This window comes from Salmo trutta, chromosome 3 (assembly GCF_901001165.1).
Source record: "Salmo trutta chromosome 3, fSalTru1.1, whole genome shotgun sequence".
Classification (NCBI taxonomy): Eukaryota; Metazoa; Chordata; class Actinopteri; order Salmoniformes; family Salmonidae; genus Salmo; species Salmo trutta.
In genome coordinates, this window is record NC_042959.1 from 60,087,140 (window position 1) to 60,113,991 (window position 26,852).

Here is a 26,852-nt window from a genome sequence, read left to right on the forward strand (position 1 = left end):
AGCCAGATGAGCTTTGTTTGTTACATCACAGTGACTGCTCATAGCCAGATGAGCTGTGTTCGTTACATCACAGTGACTGCTCATAGCCAGATGAGCTGTGTTTGTTACATCACAGTGACTGCTCATAGCCAGATGAGCTGTGTTTGTTACATCACAGTGACTGCTCATAGCCAGATGAGCTGTGTTCGTTACATCACAGTGACTGCTCATAGACAGATGAGCTGTGTTCGTTGCATCACAGTGACTGCTCATAGCCAGAGGAGCTGTGTTCGTTACATCACCGTGACTGCTCATAGCCAGATGAGCTGTGTTCGTTACATCACAGTGACTGCTCATAGCCAGATGAGCTGTGTTCGTTACATCACAGTGACTGCTCATAGCCAGATGAGCTGTGTTCGTTACATCACAGTGACTGCTCATAGCCAGATGAGCTGTGTTTGTTACATCACAGTGACTGCTCATAGCCAGATGAGCTGTGTTTGTTACATCACAGTGACTGCTCATAGCCAGATGAGCTGTGTTTGTTACATCACAGTGACTGCTCATAGCCAGATGAGCTGTGTTCGTTACATCACAGTGACTGCTCATAGCCAGATGAGCTGTGTTCGTTACATCACAGTGACTGCTCATAGACAGATGAGCTGTGTTCATTACATCACAGTGACTGCTCATAGACAGATGAGCTGTGTTCATTACATCACAGTGACTGCTCATAGACAGATGAGCTGTGTTCATTACATCACAGTGACTGCTCATAGCCAGATGAGCTGTGTTCATTACATCACAGTGACTGCTCATAGCCAGATGAGTTGTGTTCATTACATCACAGTGACTGCTCATAGCCAGATGAGCTGTGTTCATTACATCACAGTGACTGCTCATAGCCAGATGAGCTGTGTTCGTTACATCACAGTGACTGCTCATAGCCAGATGAGCTGTGTTCATTACATCACAGTGACTGCTCATAGACAGATGAGCTGTGTTCATTACATCACAGTGACTGCTCATAGCCAGATGAGCTGTGTTCGTTACATCACAGTGACTGCTCATAGCCAGATGTGCTGTGTTTGTTACATCACAGTGACTGCTCATAGCCAGATGAGCTGTGTTTGTTACATCACAGTGACTGCTCATAGCCAGATGAGCTGTGTTCGTTACATCACAGTGACTGCTCATAGCCAGATGAGCTGTGTTCATTACATCACAGTGACTGCTCATAGCCAGATGAGCTGTGTTCATTACATCACAGTGACTGCTCATAGCCAGATGAGCTGTGTTCATTACATCACAGTGACTGCTCATAGCCAGATGAGCTGTGTTCGTTACATCACAGTGACTGCTCATAGACAGAGGAGCTGTGTTTGTTACATCACAGTGACTGCTCATAGACAGAGGAGCTGTGTTCATTACATCACAGTGACTGCTCATAGACAGAGGAGCTGTGTTCATTACATCACAGTGACTGCTCATAGCCAGATGAGCTGTGTTCATTACAATGACTGTATATATTGGGTTTATTATTCACAATAAGTTATTTATGTAAAATGGGTTTTGTTAGAAACTGATCGTAGCACTGTCGAGTTATTGGAAAAGATGTTTCTGTGGTTTAAAACCATCTCCCAGAGAGGAAAGTAGCTGTAGCCCTCTATAGAGATACAAGATGAGGCTGGGCTAGAGTTAGCGGATGGGGAAAAGAGGTTCAGATACAGTAAGACTGGACATTGGGTTAGGCTTTGGGAAAGGTAGGTGATTTTCTAAATTTTTCCCAATCCACTTAGCTACAGTATCTTTGCCACAGCTGGGTTGATAAGAATGATGTATATAAACCCTGGATTGCCGATTGCTATGTATTAGCCATTAAGAGGCTTTGAAGCCACCGGTCGGCCATATTGGCACACCCCAGTAGGAGAAGTCCTCCATAGGAATAATGGGATTCTACAGTATTTCAATGAAATGTTTCAAGGACTAAATTACATGTATTGAAGTATTATATTTATTTATTAAGGTGTCTGTAATATAATAAATGTGCCAAAAACAAATGTAGGCATTAATAAACGTATTTCTATAACTTCCAAAATATATTTTTTTAAACAGTGAGGGAGTTTCAAGATGGAGGCACGATGGCTTCAACACAGTGTCCCCATATGACATCTAGTGTATAAATCATTGGTTAATAAGCCTGACTAGAATAAAACACAAATTCAAATAGAGCAAACCAGACTCTTTACAGCTGTCCACAAAACAGAACTGTATCCCTCTGTTCTTCCACCCTACATTCCTCCATCCATCCATACCTCTGTCCCTCAATCCCTCTGCCCCTCAATCCCTCTGCCCCTTAATCCTTCCATCCATCCCTCTCACAGGTATCTATAGGTTGTGTGAGTTATACAACCCTTTGTCCATCTAGAGCCAGCCAGCCAGTCAGCTAACCATCCAGCCAGCCAACCAGAGGCCCAGGCCTCACCTCCACCTCCTCCCTCTGATTAGTACCGAGAGAACTTGGCTCTGATTTGGATGAAGATGGAGGATAAAAAATTCTGACATATTAATGAGTAAATTGGCAGGCTTCCCCAGCACTTCCAGCCTAAGGAGCCAGAAGCACGCAGGGTCACTCAGACCAATCGCTCTGACACTTACAAACTCCAGTGTGGATCTCTCCCTACTCTAGACCAATGCCAGCAACCCAGCTCAGCTATAGTTCAGAACCAACCAGAACAAGGAGAGGAGACCAACAATGGATCAATAAGTAGAACAAGGTGATCTAATCCACTAGACGTAACATGTCACAACTAAAACCTCCCCTCTATTTATAAGTGTTGAAGTGTTGGATGTAGTATCTGACAGAATGTGTTTCTGTTGAGGTTTTGGTCCAGGACAGAATGACTGTTGGCTTAGGTTCAGCCTTACTGACACTACTGTAACAGGTCCAGCCTTAATGACACTACTGTAACAGGTTCAGCCTTACTGACACTACTGTAACAGGTTCAGCCTTACTGACACTACTGTAACAGGTCCAGCCTTACTGACACTACTGTAACAGGTCCAGCCTTACTGACACTACTGTAACAGGTTCAGCCTTACTGACACTACTGTAACAGGTTCAGCCTTACTGACACTACTGTAACAGGTTCAGCCTTACTGACACTACTGTAACAGGTTCAGCCTTACTGACACTACTGTAAGAGGTTCAGCGCTGGGCTAGGCTGGGCTTGTCTGAAGACATTATTGTTAGAGGAATAATAAGATAGATTTACGTCTGTCTCCAGACGAGAGGGAGGGACTGGGAGGCCGGCCATCTAGAGGGAGTCTTCTCATTCTGTAGAGTGGCTTGGCTTGGCTTTAGTCCTGCAGAGCCAGAAACAGACAGTCTTCTGAATGGCAAGTGAGGATAGGTTGACTTTGAACATGGTGGGGTGGATTGGGTGGGTCTTTGCAGTAGGTAAGGTGGGTTTAGTGGGCATTCGAACTTCAGCAAGTGTAGCAGTAGTCCGGTGATGCACTGATACCAATACAGTTGTATCAGTTAATGGTTCTTCCATGCTTTTCTACTGGATGCAAGTGGTTGGTCTTCCTACAGTAAATGATCCCCATTTACTACGAGACATACCACTCCAACTAAAACAGCTGCTGTGTGTGAACCACTAAATATGCATAACAAAATATAGAGAGTGAGTCATTAGTGATTATTGAGTCATTAGAAACTCGTCTCCATGACGATTAAGACATATTTCCCTCCTTTTATGAAAGTAGCAGTGAATCAGAGATGAATGAATGCATAGGCAACTGCCCCCAGACAGATAAGTGCTGTAGTATTTATCACACCAGGTTGAAGTGACCCTTCTCTTCTCCTCTCTCATAGTAGCTTAGCACCATAGAAATACATATTCATTCAATGGGTTTATAATCAATTCATCAATGGTTATCACTTCAATGGAGCCTACAGTCTCCATATTATGAATCATTATCATAGTACTAAGGCTACCATTGTTCTCTATAGAAATGGATCTGACCTAAACAGAACAGAGATTACTAACACGATATGTACATATACCACCGGGAAGGGTAAGGCGGAGGGGCAGCATACATGATAGATCAATATCTGGAACAGGGGGTAGGCAACACTGGTCCTGGAGCGCTGCAGGTAGGACAGGTGGTTGAATTGAGGCATACACTGAACTGATCAATTAACTTAGTAGCTCAGTGTGGAGCCTAGTTGGAGGAAAAATCCTGCAGTATCTGTGGCACTCCAAGAACAGCGTTGCCTGGACCTGATCTGGAAGATCAAACAGTCTAAATCTGGCTTCATAGCAGAATAGACTCTGTGCATTACAGGAAGTGTAAAGGGCTTAGGTTTGAACCCAGACAATGGCCTTCTCATAACTCACTATCAAAAGAGCACCACTTCAACTTAGGCCCTATACTCGTAGAAAAAAAGGTGCTCTCTGGACCCTAAAATGGTCATTCGGCTCTCTGCATAGAGATCCTTTGAAGAACCTTTTTGGTTCCAGGTAGAACTTTTGGTTCCAAGTAGAACCCTTTTGGTTCCAGGTAGAACCCTTATGGGTTCCAGGTAGAACCCTTATGGGTTCCTGAAGAACTCTTTCCACAGAGGGTTCTACCTGGAACCAAAACAGGTTTTCTTCTATGGGGACAGCCGAAGAACCCTTTTGGATTCCCTTTTCTCTAAGCATGTAGAACCAGTCATTCCTCCTTAGGCCTCTCTGCCTTCTTCCCCTCTTCCTCCCTCTCCTAACCACTTGACTCTCTCATCCACTCCTCTCTTATTTCCCTCGTCGCTTTCCCTCCCTTTTTGTCCTCATCACTCTCTTTCTGAAATCAGTCCCTGTTCTCTTCTGGTCTTTCTAAGGAGAAGAGGGAAGAGAAAAGCAGCAGCAACCCCCCTCCATGGCTCGATGGTTTAGTCTGGTTGGACGGTGATAGATATAATAAATATACATTTCAAAAGTATCTATCGCCCTTCAACCAGGCTAAACCCTCGAGCCATTGGAGGAGGGCTGCGGCTGCGTTTCTGTTCATTTCTCTTCTCCCATCTCCTTAGAAAGACAAGAATGTCCGTTGTGTCATATGGCCCTGCAGAAAAGCCCAAGGCACAGCCTCTCTGCCTCAGTAGCGTTCTGTGAGGCGTTAACACAGATGGGAGAGTGGCATCGCTCGGTCCGACGCACACTCAGACCAGCGTGACATGTGAGCAGCAAACACTGCTACAGAGTAGCCATTCAGACGGGTAAACATCAGCACCTCGCAGCACAACAATGGAAACATACCTTCTAGCACTGAGGGAGGGAAGGAGGGAGGGAGGAGACGAGAGACAGAGAGGCAGAAAGAAGACTAAAGATGCTCTCGTTTGTGCTCGCTGAATGAATGCAACGTAAAGAACCTGTACAGAAACTGCAGATGAGGCTTTCCAGAGTTCCAGAGTCAGCCCACCGTGTTCCCCACACAACCCCTCCCCCCTGCGTCTACATAACCTCGTCACATCCTCCCTAATCCCTATCACACACAGATAGTCTCAGGTGGGCCTGCGTGGAGCTAGCATGTGAGCTCATCATGGTCCACACACATACACACACACACAGAGAGAGATGCACATACACATTCACGCACCCACATGCACACCCACACACAGCACTGCTGCTACTCCTCTATTTCTCTACATGCCCATCTAACGTACTGTACAGCATGTGTGTGATGTGTCTGGGGAATACTATTCCGGCTGAGCGCCACACACACACACCTGCAAGCTCTACAGCGAGAGAGGGATGAAGGGAGAGAGGAAACTAGGGATTTGGGGAGGAGGAGGAGTAGAAATCATCAGTTTGTCTTCTTACCTTATAGCAGGACGCAGCTCACCTGGGATTCTCTGGAGAGCAGACGAAACACACCGCTCCACTAACACCAATCACTCTCCTCTCATTTCCCTGCTAACAAACTCAAAACATCTCCCTCTCTATCCCTTGCTCTCTCTCTCCCTCTCTCTTCCTCTCTCTCCCGCTAGCCCTGGCAGGTTGGAAACGAGGAGATTGTACTACAACACAGGGGGGAGTGAAACTGGAGGGGGAGAAGTGGCAGACTGACGCGTCACAATCCTCCCGGGCGCTGGGCGGAGAGAGATGATACGTTGTGATTTGAGACGAGAGGTGCGTTAGGAGACGGGCTGTGACGCAGCAGATGGCTGAGGGGTTCTCCTGTGTCCATGTCAGCGATCCTGGAGCACCGGCGGCCCCCGTTTAGCGATGAGAGATGGTGCGGCCGGTGGAGTTTGAGGAAGCAGACTGTGGCAGCAGCAGTGTCTGCAGCATCAGCATTAGCAGTGTAGCAGTGTAGCTGGGTTAGCCCATGTGTGCGCTGAGCCGGGGCTGAGCTGGGGCTGGCAAAAGGGAGAGAAGGGCTCAAACACTATCGATTGTGTCTATCTTTCCTCTATCTCTCTCTCTCTCTCTCTTCTCTCTGTATAGCACAGTACAGTATACACTTAGGCTGCAGCACTTACCCTGCCAGCCTGCCTGCCAGCCTGCATTCATTAATCTAGCCTTGGATGAGAAGCATCAACAGCAATCACAGAGGAGAGATGCATGGGGAGACACTCCTTAAGTGCTGTCAGGGTTTAGCCTCTCTCCGTAGCTCTCACAACATATTGCATTCAGTATACATTCATCTGATATTGTCTCTTCAATTTTCCATATGGAAGTAGGGGTTTGTGTGTATGTATGTATGTATGTGTGTGTGCGCGCGCGCGATTCAGATAGGGTATAGAGGTCAAATAATTATCTTCCACTGTGACAGCTCAATTTGTGAAAACGCCAACATCATGACCCTGTCACATAGTACACCACAAACCACAGATAAAGGGAGAGAAATATTACTCTCTCGCTTTCTTAGTATCAGTCTTGCACGCTACCGCTCTCGTTCTCTCTCTCCCTTTCTCCTCTTCTACCTATCTTTTTCTTTCTCTCCATCTCATGGATGACCCTGACTGATGTGTTGCCACAGGAACCAGAGTGTGTCCATTGTGTTGTGGAGGCTCTTCATTAACATTTACATTTCAGTCATTTAGCAGACGCTCTCATCCAGAGCGACTTACAGTAGTGAATGCATACATTTCATACAATACATTTTTTTCTGTGCTGGCCCCCCGTGGGAATTGAACCCACAACCCTGGTGTTGCAAACACCATGCTCTACCAACTGAGCTACAGGGAAGCTTGATAACAGGCAGAAAAGCGTGAAATCCACATTAACAATGTTGTATCTCGAGGCTAACAAATGGGCATTCTACCCTGGCAATCATGGAATATAATTCAGGAAACACTTAGCATCCTAATACAATATTAAATCGGTAAAAGGAGTCCTGGGTGGCGCAGCGGTCAAAAGCACCGCACCGCAGTGAGGCGCCACCACAGCCTGCGGTTCCATCCCAGGCTGTGCCACAACCGGCCGTGACCAGGAGCCCCATAGGACGATGGTTCAGCGCCTCCGGGGTAGGGGAGGGTTTGGCCGGTGGGGCTTCCCTTAGCATCTAACACCTTGTGACAGGGCTGGGCGCCTGCAAGCTGACTCCGATCGTCAATCAAACAGTGTTTCTTCCGACATATTGGTGCGGCTGACATCCGGGTCAAGCAAGCTGGTTATCTGTTATTGTACATATATCAACATAACAACTGAGGATATCCTACAAGACATGTAGACATCCACTGACAGGAACAATAAGCTGCCTGAACTAACTAAATGCTTTATCCGAAACATGCATGCACAGTCACACACACTGAGGGAGGCATCCTGGCAGTGTTGGAGGGTGCTAGTACGTGGGTGGAGAATCCAAGAGGGCTCTGGCTCATGTATTATTTAGGACACACAGGACACCCTGCCTGTCACACACGCACGCACGCACACACGCACACACACACACAGGAAACCAGAAGGACCAGCGGAAAGGGAGAGAGAGAGAGAGAGGGAAGGAAGGGGTATGGCTGAGGGCCTGTGTAATGATGATGATGAAAGGGGGGTTAAAGGGAGAGGAAGTGAGAGGAAGTGGGGCTAGAGACACAGCGGGGGGCTGATAGACCAGAGAGAGAGATTCATCTGACTGGGAGCAACACAGTAGCAGTGCCCTCTGGCCTGCCCTTTTCTCTCCTGTCATCCATCCTTTCCATCCCTCCATCCGCGCTGACACGGCATGCCCTTCAGCCTTTCACCATTCACCACTACTGCTATCCATCCATCCCTCTCTCCTCTCCTCTCCCCCCTTCACACAGCTGGGCTCCCAGAGGAGAAAAGCAATCTGGATATCCACTGGAGTCTACAGCAACCCTACAAGTCCTCCAATCATCATTACTCCCTCCCATCCCTGCCATGCATCATAACTCATCTTGACAGATGACTTCCTTCCTCCCATCCACTCGCACTACATCTCTCTCCCTCTCCCTCTCTCTCATGTGTTGTCTGTATATATTCCCTTGTTTTCAGGGCTGAGAGAGAGAGAGAGAGAGAGAGAGAGAGAGAGAGAGAGAGAGAGAGAGAGAGAGAGAGAGAGAGAGAGAGAGAGAGAGAGAGAGAGAGAGAGAGAGAGAGAGAGAGAGAGAGAGAGAGAGAGAGAGAGAGAGAGAGAGAGAGAGAGAGAGAGAGAGAGATTATCTTTCTCAGGTTACAGGGCCAGGGCCTGGGTTGCGCTTCAATCACTCTCTCCCTCCATCCTCCCATCCATCAGGAGAAGGGTAATGTAATAACACTCTCTCCATATCAGACAGCTGAACACCAGCATCCTAACCAACCACCAGATAACACCCCGGACACATTACTGAAACACATCAGTCACAACAAGGAAAGACAATGTGGTTAAGTATCAATCAACAGGTGGTGGAGGAAATGGAGGTGAAGTGGTTGGACTGTGGTGTCATCGTCAAAGACATGAAAAGCTACATACTGCTGATATACTATAGTACTGATATATCCTATGCAGTAGGTGCCGCTTGCTATTTTTCAAACCCTTTTGGATGGTACTAAATATGTTATTTCAGTTTAAATCATCTTGCTTCCTATAAAATACTAGACACCAATAAACTCCCCTCCAAACTGAATATATTCAGTGTGTATATTGTTTGGTACAGATCTCTTCAAACCGCCTGGGTCTCATTAAGATTGCTGATGTAAGTTAACAGTTACTGAATTAAGACAAGTTAAGCATTTCTTTGTGTACTGTTCCTGGCGCTCCTAAGTGACAAGTCAATTTATCTCATTTGGAAGTCTAATGAAACAAGCTTCAGAATCACAGGCCGTGTCATTTAGGATCACAGGGCTTTTGTACCGACGCGGCTTTCAGTTGCAAACTTCTGCCCAAACTTCTGCCTTATAACGGGATGCATTCATGTTTCTGGGCCGTGAGATGACAGAGAGAAGACACCACACTCCCTGGGCAGGACTTCCTCAGTACAAATGAAGGAATTATCATCCGAGTCCATATCATTAGGAAACTCCTCAGTAATAAAAACTTAGCAAATAACAAAGTCAAATGAAATAGCAGTAAAGCAATGTGTCAGTGACACATAAGCTAATGTATTGAAACGTAGATAGCACAGAGACAGTATAACCTTGTATTGTTTGCCTACAGGCTGATGCATCTCTGTGGTCATTCATGTTTCATTGACAGGGAAGGACAGGGACTAAAATGGCTGACTTCACATATGCACAGATATGATAATTCTAGAGTTCAACTTCAGTTGGCCAACTTTGTAAGCAGATGAGAGGAAAGCAACAGCCCTACTAGCCATTAGGAAGACCATTAAAACCAGCTCACTGTGTTCATACTGCCAGTGAACATCACATCTGCATCACACTGCCTGCTATAATTGGCTTAGCCCTGCCTGGGCACCATACACAATATATTTCATCTTAGAGCCTGACTGTGATGCTGTATTCATACAGTGAAATCATTTTGTATTATTTATACAGTGAGAATAAGGGAGTAGCTATATATTTCAAATATACAAAGTGAATATATATTAGACTCCTCCCCTTGTAACAGAATAAGGCCAATCAGAGCATTCCGATCCCTGACTGATTTACCTCTCTGAGGAAGGAGACAGTTCTCCAAGGGCAAAAGCATATAACACAGCAAAAACCCCATATCCACTTCACATCAGCCATGATGAGGTACAGCAACATCCTACACAAGACAAACTAAACCACCACACAGCTGGTGCTTTTCTCAGTCCAGCTGTTTGTTTTGGTGTGTGTGTGTTTGTGTGTGTGTGGTCTTGTTCTATTCTCATAAGGATAGTAAAACAAGGAACATTCTCCCTAATGCAGACATTTCCCACGAGGACAAAGGCTATTTTAAGTTTAGGGGTTAAGTTTAGGGTTAGGAGTTAGGTTTATGCTTTGGGTTACGGGTTAGGGAAAATAGGATTTGGAATAAAAATAAATGTTTGGTGTCCACGAGGATAGAAAAAAACAAGTGTGTGTGTGTGCAGTGATACTCCTCTTGAACTCAGATAGCACATCTCCCCTCTCCTCCACCTCCCTCCCCCTTCTGCATTAGGTTGCTGGTGACACGCCCCTGGCTCCCCTCCAGAAGTCTCTCTCTCTCTCTCTCTCTCTCTGTCTCCCTCTCCCTCCCTCCCTCCCTCCCTCCCTGGGCCCAGGCAACATCAGATCAATAGAAGAGACCCAATCACAAACACCAAGACATAACACACCCAGCCGCAAAAACACCACTAAACACAACACTGCTTATTGGAAATCCTGCTGATTGCCTCCACAGCTCAGTGTTGCAAATTAATTGAAGACTGATTAATGAAACAACACCTATAGCCTCGGGGCCTAAGGGGACGTGGTCTTCACACAATTACTTCTTAACAGCGGGAATGGACAAATAGCTCATCAGTTGGCCTGTCTTGTCTGTCTGTTTGCTAGTGAAGAATCACCCTGAAGCTTTGTGGCTTTGTTGCTGACTTTAAAATGCAAATCACTCAGGCTGATAACTGCAATCCCAGCGACATGAATAAGACTCTGCTTCGGAGTCAACGCCAGCTGAACTGAAAGAAGAAGAGCTATAATCCCTATTCTATTCATCACTGAGCAGCTCTGGGTACAACGCTGTGTCCTAAATGGGACCCTATTCCCTACATAGTGCACTACTTTTGACCAGAACCCTATGGTCCCTGGTCAGAAGTAGTGATTTACATATGGAATAGAGAGCCATTTGGGATGCGGCACAACGGCTACAGGAGTACAGATGAACTCTCAGAGAGATGGTAGCTGAGCTAGCATCATCCACAAAGAGGAGAAGTCTGGGAGCCATAGAGTCATAGGGCTAGAGAAAGACATCTAACAGTGGATTGGCCTTGGGATGACCCTGCTTCATACTGCCTTCAGATGGACCCGGAGGAGAGAGGAGAATCACCGAGGTTGAGGTTCACTAGAAGTGTAGGGATATGGGGCTATGTATGACTTCAGAGAGGATCCTCCTTTGTAACAACGGAACGTTACGTGGTTCTGGGTGGTGGTGCTGAGTTTATCAAGTCGACTGGCTGGATGGATTTCTAAAGTGAGAGCGGACTAGTAATTTGCAGGAAGATGGTTTCAAATGAAGGGTGAATAAACTTGAATGGCATTTCAGACTGCTGAGAGAAAAGAGGCAAGACCTAAGCCTGTTATTAGGAGCACTTTCAGCAGAAAGTCAAATGACAGCGGACTCTACCTTTCAAGTTAGATTTGGTCTTAACTACTGTCTAACTTGCTGACTAGTGATTGTTGCTCAAAGACAGAAGGGACAGATTTGTACTGTGAACGACCACAACACGACGAGACAAAACTACAAATAAACGTTAAATTAACTCTGAGCATCATGTGACCAGTAGATGGCAATGACCCACCAACAGGTGAGACAAGATCAGCACAGTCAGAGGAGCAGTGCATTGATTAACACTATCAAACAAGAATGTGCCACAACTGCCAATATCAAGAGACTATTAGGTGACAAGACTGTCGTTGACATGCCATATTAAAGCAATGCCTCAGAAACATATGAACCCATCTCTGTACTATTGGTACCTCCATTATAGACTAGAGTCCTATTCAATCAGAGCATTGTCCACACAGAATGTGACTGACACCAGTCTCATCCAGTGCCGTTAAGAGAGAATCTCTGTTCTCAAGTTGAGAATCTCAACACTGAGTAACAGAGACGGGGCATTGGACCATACCACTAGGATGACAGCATGCTCTACCACAGGGTCAGAAAGGTTTAGAACAATGATTGACTAATTCATTGGCCACTTTCCATACAAACAAAGTTTTAACTGCTGTGCCATCACATGAGAGAGATTCATCTCAGGCCATTCATTCATCCTTAGTCCACCAACTGTGATACAACTCTAAGTAATGTTGGGGTCAGACGACTCAGAGACTCTTGTCTCCCTCACTAACTTTAAGCACCAGCTGTCAGAGCAGCTCACCGATCACTGCACCTGTACATAGCCCATCTGTAAATAGCCAACTACCTCATCCCCATACTGTTATTTATTTTATTTATTTTGCTCCTTTGTACCCCAGTATCTCTACTTGCACACTCATCTTCTGCACATCTATCGCTCCAGTGTCTAATTGCTAAATTGTAATTATTTTGCCACTATGGCCTATTTATTGCCTTACCTCCCTTATCCTACCTCATTTGCACACACTGTATATAGACTTTTTCTATTGTATTATTGACTGTATGTTTGTTTATTCCATGTGTAACTCTGTGTTGTTGTTTGTGTTTGCACTGCTTTGCTTTATCTTGGCCAGGTCGCAGTTGTTAAATGAGAACTTGTTCTCAACTAGACTACCTGGTTAAATAAAGGTGAAATAAAAATAAATAAAAGACAGAGAAGGGTAAGTCCTCTCCTCTCCCATCATCATCAGGGCAGGAAATGACATCATAAAGCATGGGAGTGATATAATCTCAGAGGCCCTAGTCTCTGTTCAGCCAGTCCTTCTAGTGAAGCCAATAGGTTATTCCTAGCCCTCTGTTGAGACCGTACATAATCTTTACTAAAATAAGGGGAATTAATCAAAAAACACTAGTCTTGTCCCACTAGTTTGTAAAACCGAGGTATGGTAAATGTCAAAAAAAAATTCTGCTGTTATCAAAGTGAAGTAGCAAGCAACACTCAGGAAATATCTTCAATGGAGAGAGAGAGAGAGAACAACTCTTCAGTCCCCTTTGCTGGCTGGTAAACTGTTGAATGACAAAGTGCCTTATCGGGCGTTAGATAAGAGGAGGTCACAGCCTCACAGAGATAGCGACAGAGCTACGGAGGAAGAAAGACAGCCTTTGTTATCACTCCATTTCAGCCAAGCAGGGCTGTCAACAAAGCAGCTTTTGACAGATTTCCAGAGAGAGATTTCCATACATCCATTCCTCCATTCAGTAGGATGTGGAAACTACAGTACTGAATGAATGAGGAGGTGATCTGCAGCCAAATTGCAACATACTATGTCAGTATAGTGTATCCATGGATGGGACTGCATCTTCAGAGTTTTCTAGAGAATTATTTGATCTCACTGCAGAAGAACTTCCCCCCTGCATACAAAAACACCCATCACGTTTGTGACTGACTAAAATTCCCATTAAACGTCAATTTATGCAGCATTGTGCAGTCATAACAGCATGTGTTGCTGCAGTGATTAATAATTCAGACTTTGACATTTACAGTTTGGTGTTGGGTTCGTTTGGCATGTTTTCCCGGGGCAGAGGAGTAGTTAGTTATGGGAATCAGCACATATCCTCCATAATTACATCTGACTGTGTGTGTGTGCGTGCGTGTGATCCAAACGAGTCGGACTAACCTGCTGCTGCCGTCGTTCAGAGTTAATTAGAGGGTTTAATATAGACACCAGCTGCTGCTCAACATCTAATCACCAACAACTACACACACAGACAGAGGAGGGGTCGGACACTGCAGTAAGACCCTGGCTGAATCCCAAATCACCCCCGTGCCCTCGGCACTCCATTTGCGCACTCATGTGCGAATCCGCCGTTTGCACAAGTGTGAAAGCTGAGGGAGTGAAAATGATCGAGGGTGTAGGTAGGGGCTAATTAGACCCTCCTATAACCACTTTGACCAAGCCAACAAGGCTGCAGGTTTCAGAGCGAAGTGCTATCCCGACACGCACTGTGATATGTTTGGAGTTTGTGCAATTTAATACAAAAGAATGGAGAGGCGTGCCTAATTATACTGTTTGCCACGTGCATTTGCTGATGTCTGATTTCAAGACTTGACACGTAACAGATGAAACACCTCTCAAATTAAATGTTTAACTGTTACTGAGGTTTAAATCTTGCAAAACGGCACGGGGTACTTGTTCATTTGAATTTCATGTTTGTTTTATTTGTAAGTGGAACATGATTTGCATCATTCAAGTCACGAGTCTCACGTCGGTAGCCATGAAGTGCTTTGAAAGGCTGGTCATGGCTCACATCAACAGCATCCTCCCGGACACCCTAGACCCACTCCAATTCGCATACTGCCCCAGCAGATCCACAGATGACGCAATCTCAATCGCACTCCACACTGCCCTTTCTCACCTGGACAAAAAGAACACCTACGTGAGAATGCTGTTCATTGACTACAGCTCGGCGTTCAACACCATAGTGCCCACGAAGCTCATCACTAAGCTAAGGACTCTGGGACTAAACACCTCCCTCTGCAACTGGATCCTGGACTTCCTGACGGGCCGCCCCCAAGTGGTAAGAGTAGGCAACAACACGTCTGCCACGCTGATCCTTAATACTGGGGCCCCTCAGGGGTGTGTACTTAGTCCCCTCATGTATTCCCTGTTCACCGACAACTGCGTGGCCAAACACGACTCCAACACCATCATTATGTTAAGCCGGGGGTCGGCAACATGCGGCTCTTTAGCGCCGCTCTAGTGGCTCCCTGGAGCTTTTTCAAAAATCTGAAAATGGAAAAAGATGGTGTGAATATATTTTTTGTTTTAATATAATTTATTATCCAATGCTGTAAAAATGTGTATAATAAATATTTAATTTCAACATTTCTGTCAACGAAGATTTACGTCATAGCCTGCGACACACGTTTCTTTCAGCTCGGCGTAGTGCCAGACAGGTGGCTGTTGCAAACAAACCGGCGGGTGTGTCATGGGCCATGGATCCCAAAGGAAAAAAGAGAAAGTTAGCTGAGGAGAACAGAGGATTCCACAGTTCTTGGACCGAATCATTTGCTTTCATTGCCAATGCAGAAGGATTGCCTGCATGTTTGCTTTGTAATGAGAAGTTGTCAAATAACAAAAAGAGTAACGTGGAAAGACATTTCCATTCTTCCTGACAGTTATAGGAACATGAAGAAATATGCATTTGGAGTATTATCCATCTTTGTATCAACATACCTGTGCGAGCAGATATTCTCAAACATGAACTACATAAAATCCAAATACCGCACCCGCCTCACAGATGAGAGCTTGCAGTCCTGGGTGAAGATTAAAGTTACATCTTACATGCCCGATGTTGAGAAGCTGTCCAGTGATGTCCGAAAACAGAAGTCACATTAAACGGGTAAGAACACAATCCTGTCATAGGCACATATTTAGTAACAAAGTGGCTGTTTTTATAAAGTGATTTCTGATTTTTGTCAGTATATATTTGGAATGACACATAGGGATATTATTGTGTTTTGTTGCTCAGGTCCGAGGATGGCTGCATTGTATTGTGCGTGTCAAAAGAGAAGAGGAGCTGCTGCACATTTTCAGAAAACTAAAGAGAAGTGGATAATGCACAGAAATCGATCTTAAACTGTATTATTTTAATTTGATATACTTTACCTTTTCAAAAGGCTGCTGTTTTATTGCACTCTGTCTGTTGCCCAGATAAGGGGGAAAAGAGAAGAGGATTGTATGGTATTATTGAGGATTGAAAAGGACTGCATTTTATTTCCATGGGGAGGTCTGAAATTACAGGAGGCCTATTATGCACGTTGCACATTTTGTTGTTGTTTTTTCGAATCCTAAAATAAAAATGACATCAAAAATCTGATTTCTGTATTGTATTTCTATAATTTCATCAATGCAACGAAACATAATACATTAATATTATAATGGAAGTTAAACTTAAAGCACCATCGTACAGCAGAGTAGTCACGTGGTGCGTCATTCTCTCCAGGATGCGCTGCAGGTAAAATAAACGTTTAACCATGAATGCTCATTATGTATTTGTAGCCTACTTATCATTTTGATAGTAGGCTAATATAGCTAATATAGACACTTACAGCATGTGTTGCCTTCATTATAAGGCTTATATAAGGCTTTTAATTTTTTGCGGCTCCAGACAGATTTTTTTTTTTTTTTTTTGGTCAATTATGGCTCTTTCAACATTTTGGGTTGCCGACCCCTGTGTTAAGCAGACGACAACAGTGGTAGGCCTGATCACAGACAACGATGAGACAGCCTATAGGGAGGAGGTCTGAGACCTAGCCGTGTGGTGCCAGGACAACAACCTCTCCCTCAACATGATCAAGACAAAGGAGATGATTGTGGACTACAGGAAAAGGAGCACCGAGCACGCCCCCATTCTCATTGACGGGGCTGCAGTGGAGCAGGTTGAGAGCTTCAAGTTCCTTGCATCCACATCACCAACAAACTATCATGGTCCAAACACACAAACAGTTGTGAGGAGGGCACGACAAAGCCTATCCCCCTCAGGACACTGAAAAGGTTTGACATGGGTCCTCAGATCCTCAAAAAGTTCTACAGCTGCACCATCAAGAGCATCCTGACTGGTTGTCAGGATCCATGCAACTTATTATGTAACTTGTTAAGCACATTTTTACTCCTGAACTTATTTAGGCTTGCCATAACAAAGGGGTTGAATACATATTAACTCAAAACAGTTTTTATTAATTACATCACTGGGGCCAAGCTTCCTGCCATCCAGGACCTCTATACCAGGTGGTGTCAGAGGAAGGCCATAAAAACTGTCAAAGACTCCAGCCACCCTAGTCAGACTGTTCTCTCTGCTACCGAACGGCAAGCGGTACCGGAGCACCAAGTCTAGGTCCAAAAGGCTTCTTAACAGCTTCTACCCCCAAGCCATAAGACTCCTGAACAGATAATTAAATGGCTACCCAGACCCCTATTTTACACTGCTGCTACTCTCTGATTATAATGTATGCAGTCATTAACTCTACCTACATTTTACATATTACCTCAATTACCTTGACTAAGCGGTGCACCCGCACATTGTATATAGCCTCGCTTGTTATTTTACTGCTGCTGTTTAATTATTTGTTACTTTTATTTTTTACTTTTTACTTATTTTTTACTTAACACTTATTTTTTTCTTAAAACTTCTTAAAGCATTGTTGGTTAAGGGCTTGTAAGCATTTCACTGTAAGGTCTACACCTGTTGTATTAGGCGCATGTGACAAATTTGATTTACTTAGCTCCATTCCGTTTCTTTTCATCCTGAAAACTCCCCGTTCCTTAACGATTGCAAGCATACCCATAACATTATGCAGTTACCACTATGCTTGAAAAAATGGAGAGTGGTACTCAGTAATGTGCTGTATTGGATTTGCCCCAAACATAACACTTTGTATTCAGGGCAAAAAGTGAATTGCTTTGCCACATTTTTTGCAGTAACTTGTTGCAAACAGGATGCATGTTTTAGAATATTTGTATTCTGCACAGGCTTCCTTCTTTTCACTCTGTCAATTAGGTTAGTATTGTGGAGTACCTACAATGTTGTTGATCCATCCTCAAATTTCTCCTGTCAAAGCCATTAAATTATGTAAATGTTTTAAAGTTACCATTGGCCTTCAACTCCGGCAACTGAGTTAGGAAGGACGCCTGTATATTTGTAGTGACTGAGTATATTGATACACCATGCAAATAGTAATTAATAACTTCACCATGCTCAAAGAGACATTCAATGTCTGCTTTTTATTTTTACCCATCTACCAATAGGTGCTCTTCTTTGCGAGGCATTTGAAAACCTCTTTGTGGTTGAATCTGTGTTTGAAATGCACTGCTGGACTGAGGGACCTTACAGATAATTGTATGTATGGGGTGCAGAGATGAGGTAGTTGTAAAAAAAATTATGTTAAACACTATTATTGTACACAGAGCGAATCCATGCAACTAATGTGACTTGTTAAGCAAATTTTTACTCCTGAACTTATTTAGGCTTGCCATAGCAAAGGGGTTGAATACGTATTAACTCAAAACATGTTTTATTCATTTGTAAAACGTTGAATAAACATCATTCCACTTTGACATTATGGGGTATTGTGTGTAGGCCAGTGACCAACAAATCTCAATTTCATCCATTTTAAATTCAGCTGTAACAAAACAAAATGTTGAAAAAGTCAAAGGGTGTGAATACTTTCTGAAGGCACTGTATCTAGAACCAAAAAGGGTTCTTAGGAGAACCCTTTGAAGAACCCCTTTTGGTTCCAGGTTGAACCCTTTCCAAAGAGGGTGGAACCCAAAATAGTTCTACCTGGAACCAAAAAGGATTATCTTATGGGGACAGCCGCAGAACCCTTTTGGAACCCTTTATTCAAAGAGTGTAAGTATCGTGATAACATAGTATCATTAGATCCCTGGCAATTCCCAGCCCTAGAAGTCACCTTCAGAGTTTCGGGGCGAGGGGCTGGTTTGAGATTCACCGCCTATACCCCTCTCCCTTAACCACTATTACTATTTCACACTATTCTCCCCTTCCTTATCCTTTCCTACATCCATGTCTCTCTCGCTCTCTCTGTCTCTCTCGCTCTCATTTTCTCACCTGCCACAGTACTCCCACATCCCACTTCCCTTCCTGACCTCCCAAAAATGTCAGAGCAAGACTCTATGGGCCTCTCTGGACTCTGTAGAGTGAACAGACTGGCTGGCACACACCCCACACACGCAAATGTGCACACATGCATGCACGCACACACACGCACGCACGCACACGCACACACGCACACACACACACACTTCCTCTCATAATGAGCCTCCAAATAGCAGAGCTGTCTAAATTGAGAGAAGAAACAGTGCTTATTCGCTCGGAGATGAAAGGTGATATTTCCCCCTTTCCAAAGGTCAACCGAGATCATTGTGTTTCTTTCCCCTAACCTTCTCCTTTCAAAAGGACTGATCATTAAACACAATATTTACCTTGACATATGACACTTTTCCCAAATTGTTTTGAACTCTCAGTATGTAAGAGAAAATGTGAGACAAGACAAGAGAGAGGCTGAGCTTCTTTCGCTAACTAAATGTAGAATGTAATCAGTTTAAATGAATATTCTGAAAGTGTGTTATATTTATACTAGCCCCTTATTGCTTTATCTGCTGAACCCAGAACATAATAACCAGACTGAAGCATGGTTGTCTTCCATACCATTACCCTCCTTTTGCCTTATTTCCCCCACAGCATCTAATCCCTATGAAGTGCGCTATTATACTACATAGGGCTCTGGTCAAAAGTAGTGCACTATGTAGGGAACAGAGTGCCATTTGGGACAGATTTTAGCTACCAGTCAGCTCTTTCCAGCTCCCAGTAACGGTTCATTGCCTTTTCCTCCCTGCGCAGCACTAACCTGGTCAGAGCCCTGAAACATATGGGAGCGCTCCAACAGCCGTCCACATGATCGATGTGACATCACATCCGCCAGTCATCATCGCCACACGACGCCCATAACAACGGGACGGAAGCTCGCCTAACAACGGGGAGACTGGTCATACTGTTCATGCCACATTTGCATTTTAATATCTCAGCAATATTTAATCCATTAGGTATCCTCCCGGGCCTATTGAGGGAAAGTTAATTCGTTAACGAATGGCTGGATTAACGACAGTTGGATTATACCAACGTTATTCACGATGAGACAGGAGATGGTGGGTTTGAACACCAGGACCGACACTCAGGGGCTTCACGCTGGCCGGACTCATACATCCACAACCATCTCATACAGTATTAGCCTGGTCGCAGATCTGTTAGTGATGTTTTGGCAACTCTATGCTTGAGTTGGCAAGACAGCACAAATTGATCTTGGACCAGTCTAATCTTGTATGGATTCATACTCACACAAACTAAGCCATAGTATCGTTCAACTATGTACTAATCCTGTATAATCAAGTTCCAAGATTATAACAGCTAGCTGGAGGAATTTACAGCCAAATATGAGTGGTGGCTAAAAACGGAGACTGCTAATTTTCTCAGATTAGCACTAATCTTAGATTGAGAAAAAACAGAGTACCTCGCAGCTAACGCTTCTTAGATTAACCAGGGGAGAGTGATAAATAGCTGACCGCCTGTCAGAGTCTTGAAGCCAACGCTTTCAGTTGAGCCATCATCCTCAGATTGGGAAATAGCTGACCTAACCCCTGCAGGCTAACACCCCCAGATTAGCTGGCCGTGACAGAAGCACACAAACATGGCTGCTGCTGCTGAAAAGTCAAGCAATCGTCACCAGTCATTCAGGCTTACGGTTGCATCAAAGTATCTTCTAGGAGAATGTACACTGATCATGAGAAGTTAAAGAGTTTAGAAGAAGAGAGAACTCTACTTTAATCTTAACAGGAATTGGATTGAGTTCATGGGTTAACAGCAGAGGATGCACACAAGCATGTAGGCACATGCATATATAGACACGCACACACACGCACACGCACACACACACACACTGCCCTTACAAGGAGAAATGAGTAATGATGTTGGCTCTATATTTCTCCCCACCCTAGTGTGCCATGTGAGAGGGTTGAGCAGGAGTGATGTAGCGTTGGCAGAAGGAAGACGGTTCCTCCCAGCTTCCCCCTGGGCCGCTCTGGAGAGAGGAGGATAGAGGGGTGTTCAAGGGTATCTGTCAATATCTTACTCTACTACCTCAGGAAGAAGGAGGGAAAAAAGAGTGAGAAAACAAAACGCAAAGGCTTCTGAGGTCAAATGAGTGCTAGCGTAGGACATCTTGAAGTGATTTTCAAACGCGTTGCTACAAAACATGAGCTGGGTCGGACAGGGAGGCAGGCAGGCCCAGAAGCCTTTTCCCTCACTGCAGAGAGTTAACATAGAAACACACCGCCTGGTGGAACTGCCTGGCTAGCTGTTTCACATGTGGGCTAAAAGCCTTAGAGACAGCATAAACTACCTACTGTAAATTTCATGCACAGTACACTAAAGATACATATTATATTGAGTGAGCAGGCTATACTGACAGCAGAGATGTGAGCGATACCTTTTGGTTTGTTCCAGTCATTGGTTTGATCATGAACAGACAGAAGTAGGACACCGACGCTTACATTAACCTACATACACCTGATCTGTAGTACCTTTCAATCACCTGATAGGAACATGGTGGTGGCAGTCTTTTCACAGGCTCTCAGCAATTCCACATTCATTTCAATGATGGAAACATTTTAGAGAAAAATAGGCCTAAAGTAGAACAAGAAAGAACAATTGTTTACTCAGAGAGAAGTAAATGTATTTTTATGTGACAGTATTGTGACCGAAGACGTACAGTCGTAGCCAAAAGTTTTGAGAATGACACAAATATTAATTTTCACAAGGTCTGCTGCCTCAGTTTGTATGATAGCAATTTGCATATACTCCAGAATGTTATGAAGAGTGATCAGATGAATTGCAATTAATTGCAAAGTCCCTCTTTGCCATGCAAATGAACTGAATCCCCAAAAAACATTTCCACTGCATTTCAGCCCTGCCACAAAAGGACAAGCTGACATCTTGTCAATGATTCTCTCGTTAACACAGGTGTGAGTGTTGACGAGGACAAGGCTGGAGATCACTCTGCCATGCTGATTGAGTTCGAATAACAGACTGGAAGCTTCAAAAGGAGGGTGGTGTTTGGAATCATTGTTCTTCCTCTGTCAACCATGGTTACCTGGAAGGAAACACGTGCCGTCATCATTGCTTTGCACAAAAAGGGCTTCACAGGCAAGGATATTGCAGCCAGTAAGATTGCACCTAAATTAACCATTTATCGGATCATCAAGAACTTCAAGGAGAGCGGTTCAATTGTTGTGAAGAAGGCTTCAGGGCGCCCAAGAAAGTCCAGCAAGCGCCAGGACCGTCTCCTAAAGTTGATTCAGCTGCGGGATCGGGGCACCACCAGTACAGAGCTTGCTCAGGAATGGCAGCAGGCAGGTGTGAGTGCATCTACACGCACAGTGAGGCAAAGACTTTTGGAGGATGGCCTGGTGTCAAGAAGGGCAGCAAAGAAGCCACTTCTCTCCAGGAAAAACATCAGGGACAGACTGATATTCTGCAAAAGGTACAGGGATTGGACTGCTGAGGACTGGGGTAAAGTCATTTTCTCTGATGAATCCCCTTTCCGATTGTTTGGGGCATCCGGAAAAAAGCTTGTCCAGAGAAGACAAGGTGAGCGCTACCATCAGTCCTGTGTCATGCCAACAGTAAAGCATCCTGAGACCATTCATGTGTGGGGTTGCTTCTCAGCCAAGGGAGTGGGCTCACTCACAATTTTGCCTAAGAACACAGCCATGAATAAAGAATGGTACCAACACATCCTTCGAGAGCAACTTCTCCTAGCCATCCAGGAACAGTTTGGTGATGAACAATGCCTTTTCCAGCATGATGGAGCACCTTGCCATAATAACTAAGTGGCTCAGGGAACAAAACATTGATATTTTGGGTCCATGGCCAGGAAACTCCCCAGACCTTAATCCCATTGAGAACTTGTGGTCAATCCTCAAGAGGCGGGTGGACAAACACAAACCCACAAATTCTGACAAACTCCAAGCATTGATTATGCAAGAATGGGCTGCCATCAGTCAGGATGTGGCCCAGAAGTTAATTGACAGCATGCCAGGGCGGATTGCAGAGGTCTTGAAAAAGAAGGGTCAACACTGCTAATATTGACTCTTTGCATCAACTTCATGTAATTGTCAATAAAAGCCTTTGACACTTATGAAATGCTTGTAATTATACTTCAGTATTCCATAGTAACATCTGACAAAAATATCTAAAGACACTGAAGCAGCAAACTTTGTGAAAATTAATATTTGTGTCATTCTCAAAACTTTTGGCCACGACTGTACATATGGAACTGTTGTGTACAGTAGTCCTGGTGATGTAGCCAATAGAAACATTTGGGGAGCTGACACCACAACTGTTTCTGGCATAATCTAGCCATCCTAATCAGATCAGAGAGGAACCACAAACCAGCCAGGAGACCACCCACAGAGACAGAAAGAAAGAGAGAGAATGTAGAAAGAGGGGAATGGAGTGCGAGAGAGACAGAGAGAGAGAGAGAGAGAGAGAGAGAGAGAGAGAGAGAGAGAGAGAGAGAGAGAGAGAGAGAGAGAGAGAGAGAGAGAGAGAGAGAGAGAGAGAGAGAGAGAGAGAGAGAATGCAGACAGGAATGGAGTGGAAGAGAAAGAGAGCAATTAGGGACAACATTCCCAGTGAGTGTGTGTGTGTGTATATGAGTAGGATCTGCTTAATGTCTGAGTGAAGTCAACTCAACATCTGCTGCATTTCTGGAGGACCAGACTCAAAGTGTAAAGCTCTACCTGCTCAACAAACAGACAACCTAAAGTAACCTAGCATCGAAAGCTTGCCTGTCTAGGAAAACACACACACACACACACACTTGAATATCTGTTTACAATGAAAATACCCTTGAGCTCCTCTGCAGTGCAACAGAACAGGGATACTCCAACCCTACAAAATGCCCCCTAAAATGTCTCAGCCCTGAAAGAAATTGAGAAGAGGATTCTCTAGCTAGTGTCTCAGAGAGAGTAGGATCTGGCTTCAGAACCTATTCCTCTGACCTACTCTAACGTAATCTCATTCAGATTCCTTCCTTATCGTCCCCTTCCTACCACAGCTTAAAACTTTATTTAATAATATTCGCTGTCTGATAGTATGGCTAAGCAGCTTACAGAGAGGAAGGTTAGCAGCACAGTGAGCGAAAAGTGTGAAATTAAATCCTGCCATGATTAAAGCCGGATGATTCCGGTCGGAATATTCAACATGCGGTACAGAACGGGAAGAAACCTCTGGGAATCATCTCTCTCTCCCGTGAACTACAGTGACCATAGAAATGAGTGAGACGTCAGTCGTCCTCTGATCACATTGTAAGAACTCACAGGTTTGGTTTCACTCTATTTAAAAGCATATGGATCCTACGTGTTCTAATCTGCAGCTTAAGTTATAGCGGATCCAGTCCTACTTATAGATGAATGGTGGATATGAAGAATATGTATCTGTCAGTGACAGGATCCACAATCTCCCAGTAGAGCTACAGTGAGGGAAAAAAGTATTTGATCTCCTGCTGATTTTGTAGGTTTGCCCACTGACAAAGAAATTATGAGTCTATAATTTTAATGGTAGATGTATTTGAACAGTGAGAGACAGAATAACAACAAAAAAGTCCAGAAAATTGCATGTCAAAAATGTTATAAATTGATTTGCATTTTAATGAGGGAAATAAGTATTTGACCCCCTCTCAATCAGAAAGATGTCTGGCTCCCAGGTGTCTTTAATACAGGTAACGAGCTGAGATTAGGAGCACACTCTTAAAGGGAGTGCTCCTAATCTCAGCTTGTTACCTGTATAAAAGACACCTGTCCACAGAAGCAATCAATCAGATTCCAAACTCTCCACCATGGCCAAGACCAAAGAGCTCTCCAAGGATGTCAGGGACAAGATTGTAGACCTACACAAGGCTGGAATGGGCTACAAGACCATCGCCAAGCAGCTTGGTGAGAAGGTGACAACAGTTGGCGTGATTATTCGCAAATGGAAGAAACACAAAAGAACTGTCAATCTCCCTCGGCCTGGGGCTCCATGCAAGATCTCACCTCATGGAGTTGCAATGATCATGAGAACGGTGAGGAATCAGCCCAGAACTACACGGGAGGATCTTGTCAATGATCTCAAGGCAGCTGGGACCATAGTCACCAAGAAAACAATTGGTAACACTACGCCGTGAAGGACTGAAATCCTGCAGTGCCCGCAAGGTCCCCCTGCTCAAGAAAGCACATATACATGCCCGTCTGAAGTTTGCCAATGAACATCTGAATGATTCAGAGGACAACTGGGTGAAAGTGTTGTGGTCAGATGAGACCAAAATGGAGCTCTTTGGCATCAACTCAACTCGCCGTGTTTGGAGGAGGAATGCTGCCATAACCCCAAGAACAGCATCCCCACCGTCAAACATGGAGGTGGAAACATTATGCTTTGGGGGTGTTTTTCTGCTAAGGGGACAGGACAACTTCACTGCATCAAAGGGACGATGGACGGGGCCATGTACCGTCAAATCTTGGGTGAGAACCTCCTTCCCTCAGCCAGGGCATTGAAAATGGGTCGTGGATGGGTATTCCAGCATGACAATGACCCAAAACACATGGCCAAGGCAACAAAGGAGTGGCTCAAGAAGAAGCACATTAAGGTCCTGGAGTGGCCTAGCCAGTCTCCAGACCTTAATCCCATAGAAAATCTGTGGAGGGAGCTGAAGGTTCGAGTTGCCAAACATCAGCCTCGAAACCTTAATGACTTAGAGTAGATCTGCAAAGAGGAGTGGGACAAAATCCCTCCTGAGATGTGTGCAAACCTGGTGGCCAACTACAAGAAACGTCTGACCTCTGTGATCGCTAACAACATTTTTGCCACCAAGTACTAAGTCATGTTTTGCAGAGGGGTCAAATACTTATTTCCCTCATTAAAATGCAAATCAATTTATAACATTTTTGACATGCGGTTTTCTGGATTTTTTTGTTGTTATTCTGTCTCTCACTGTTCAAATAAACCTACCATTAAAATTATAGACTGATCATTTCTTTGTCAGTGGGCAAACGTACAAAATCAGCAGGGGATCAAATACTTTTTTCCCTCACTGTATAGTATATGATATCAACTACTGCACTGACTGCAGTGAAACATCACCTCTGCAAGGTCTCTCAGAACAACAAAAGGTGTGATATTTCTGATCCTGACTATGATCCTGAAAAACCATATATGTCATCTTTGATTATTTTATTTGTGTCCTTGACGATAACATTAAAGAGTGTTCGCCATACGTTGTTGCCCACGGTGATGCTAACCGGGAGAGGGACGTTATCTAGATTCCTGATGACCTTTGACCTTGTCCCTTATCTAGGAGACGTGGGGGACGGGAACCCTGGGGCTTGGGGATGGGGAGGATGGTAATCTTGAGACACAATGGGGCAGGAAGGGTGACATTGGCGAGCGCACCGCTAGGTGAATCGATAAGCCATGGGCGGCACCTGTGTGTGTTATCAGTGTTATGTGCGCAATGTTAGGGTGAAGGAAGGTTCTTATCGACACCATGGTGTTTCACACCGCAGGCCACTACTGGTCCCCTGGTACTCTCCTCTTCTCCTTCTTCTTTTTTATCTTTCCTCCTAACTTACTCACAGAGATATGGCCTTTACTTTTCCTTTCCACCCCTTTGTAGCTCAACAGTTATTGAATTCATGTGGAGATTTACTTGAACAACATTATAGGACATGAAAGTCAATGGGACCTCAAAGCAGGAACCAGTGAGTCAATCCCTGTAATCAACGCTACCGCGCCCGCATGTTATCAATGTAGAACATTGATTGGATTTTTCAAAGTCATCAAAATACGCTGTTTTTAATTGAACAACGAAGATTTCAACCAAAAATCAATAGGGGGTGTTTGTAGCTTGCGTTTTCTAAGCGTTTTGAATTCTCAATGGGAAGTGTTCTAAGCGAATAACAATCACCACTGACCTTGGCTTAGAGACAGATGTGTGCGCTCGTGGGAAAACAGCTGGGTGTATGCCGGTTGAGACGCAATATGACAATGTCATCAGGTTCTGACAGCAT

General features: G+C 44.5%; 1 protein-coding gene and 1 long non-coding RNA gene across 4 annotated transcripts in view; one reads left to right on the forward strand and one right to left on the reverse strand.

Annotated features, from left to right (window-relative positions):
- Nucleotides 1–26,852, reverse strand: part of LOC115181853 (cyclin-dependent kinase 14) — a 193,838-nt gene that overhangs the window by 154,995 nt on the left and 11,991 nt on the right. Inside the window, exon 1 of one of the 3 annotated variants that reach the window (XM_029743564.1) lies at nt 13,848–13,859. The exons of 1 other annotated variant lie outside the window; for it this stretch is intronic. The gene's annotated coding sequence lies outside the window, so the exon portion shown is untranslated. Of the gene's footprint in view, nt 1–5,849; nt 6,114–13,847; nt 13,860–26,852 lie in introns of those variants that run through there. One more of the 3 variants, XM_029743563.1, reaches the window with a different exon arrangement.
- LOC115181897 (uncharacterized) lies at nt 15,472–16,047 on the forward strand. Its single transcript, XR_003873550.1, has 2 exons — nt 15,472–15,573; nt 15,703–16,047. It is a non-coding gene; the product is annotated as an uncharacterized LOC115181897 (long non-coding RNA).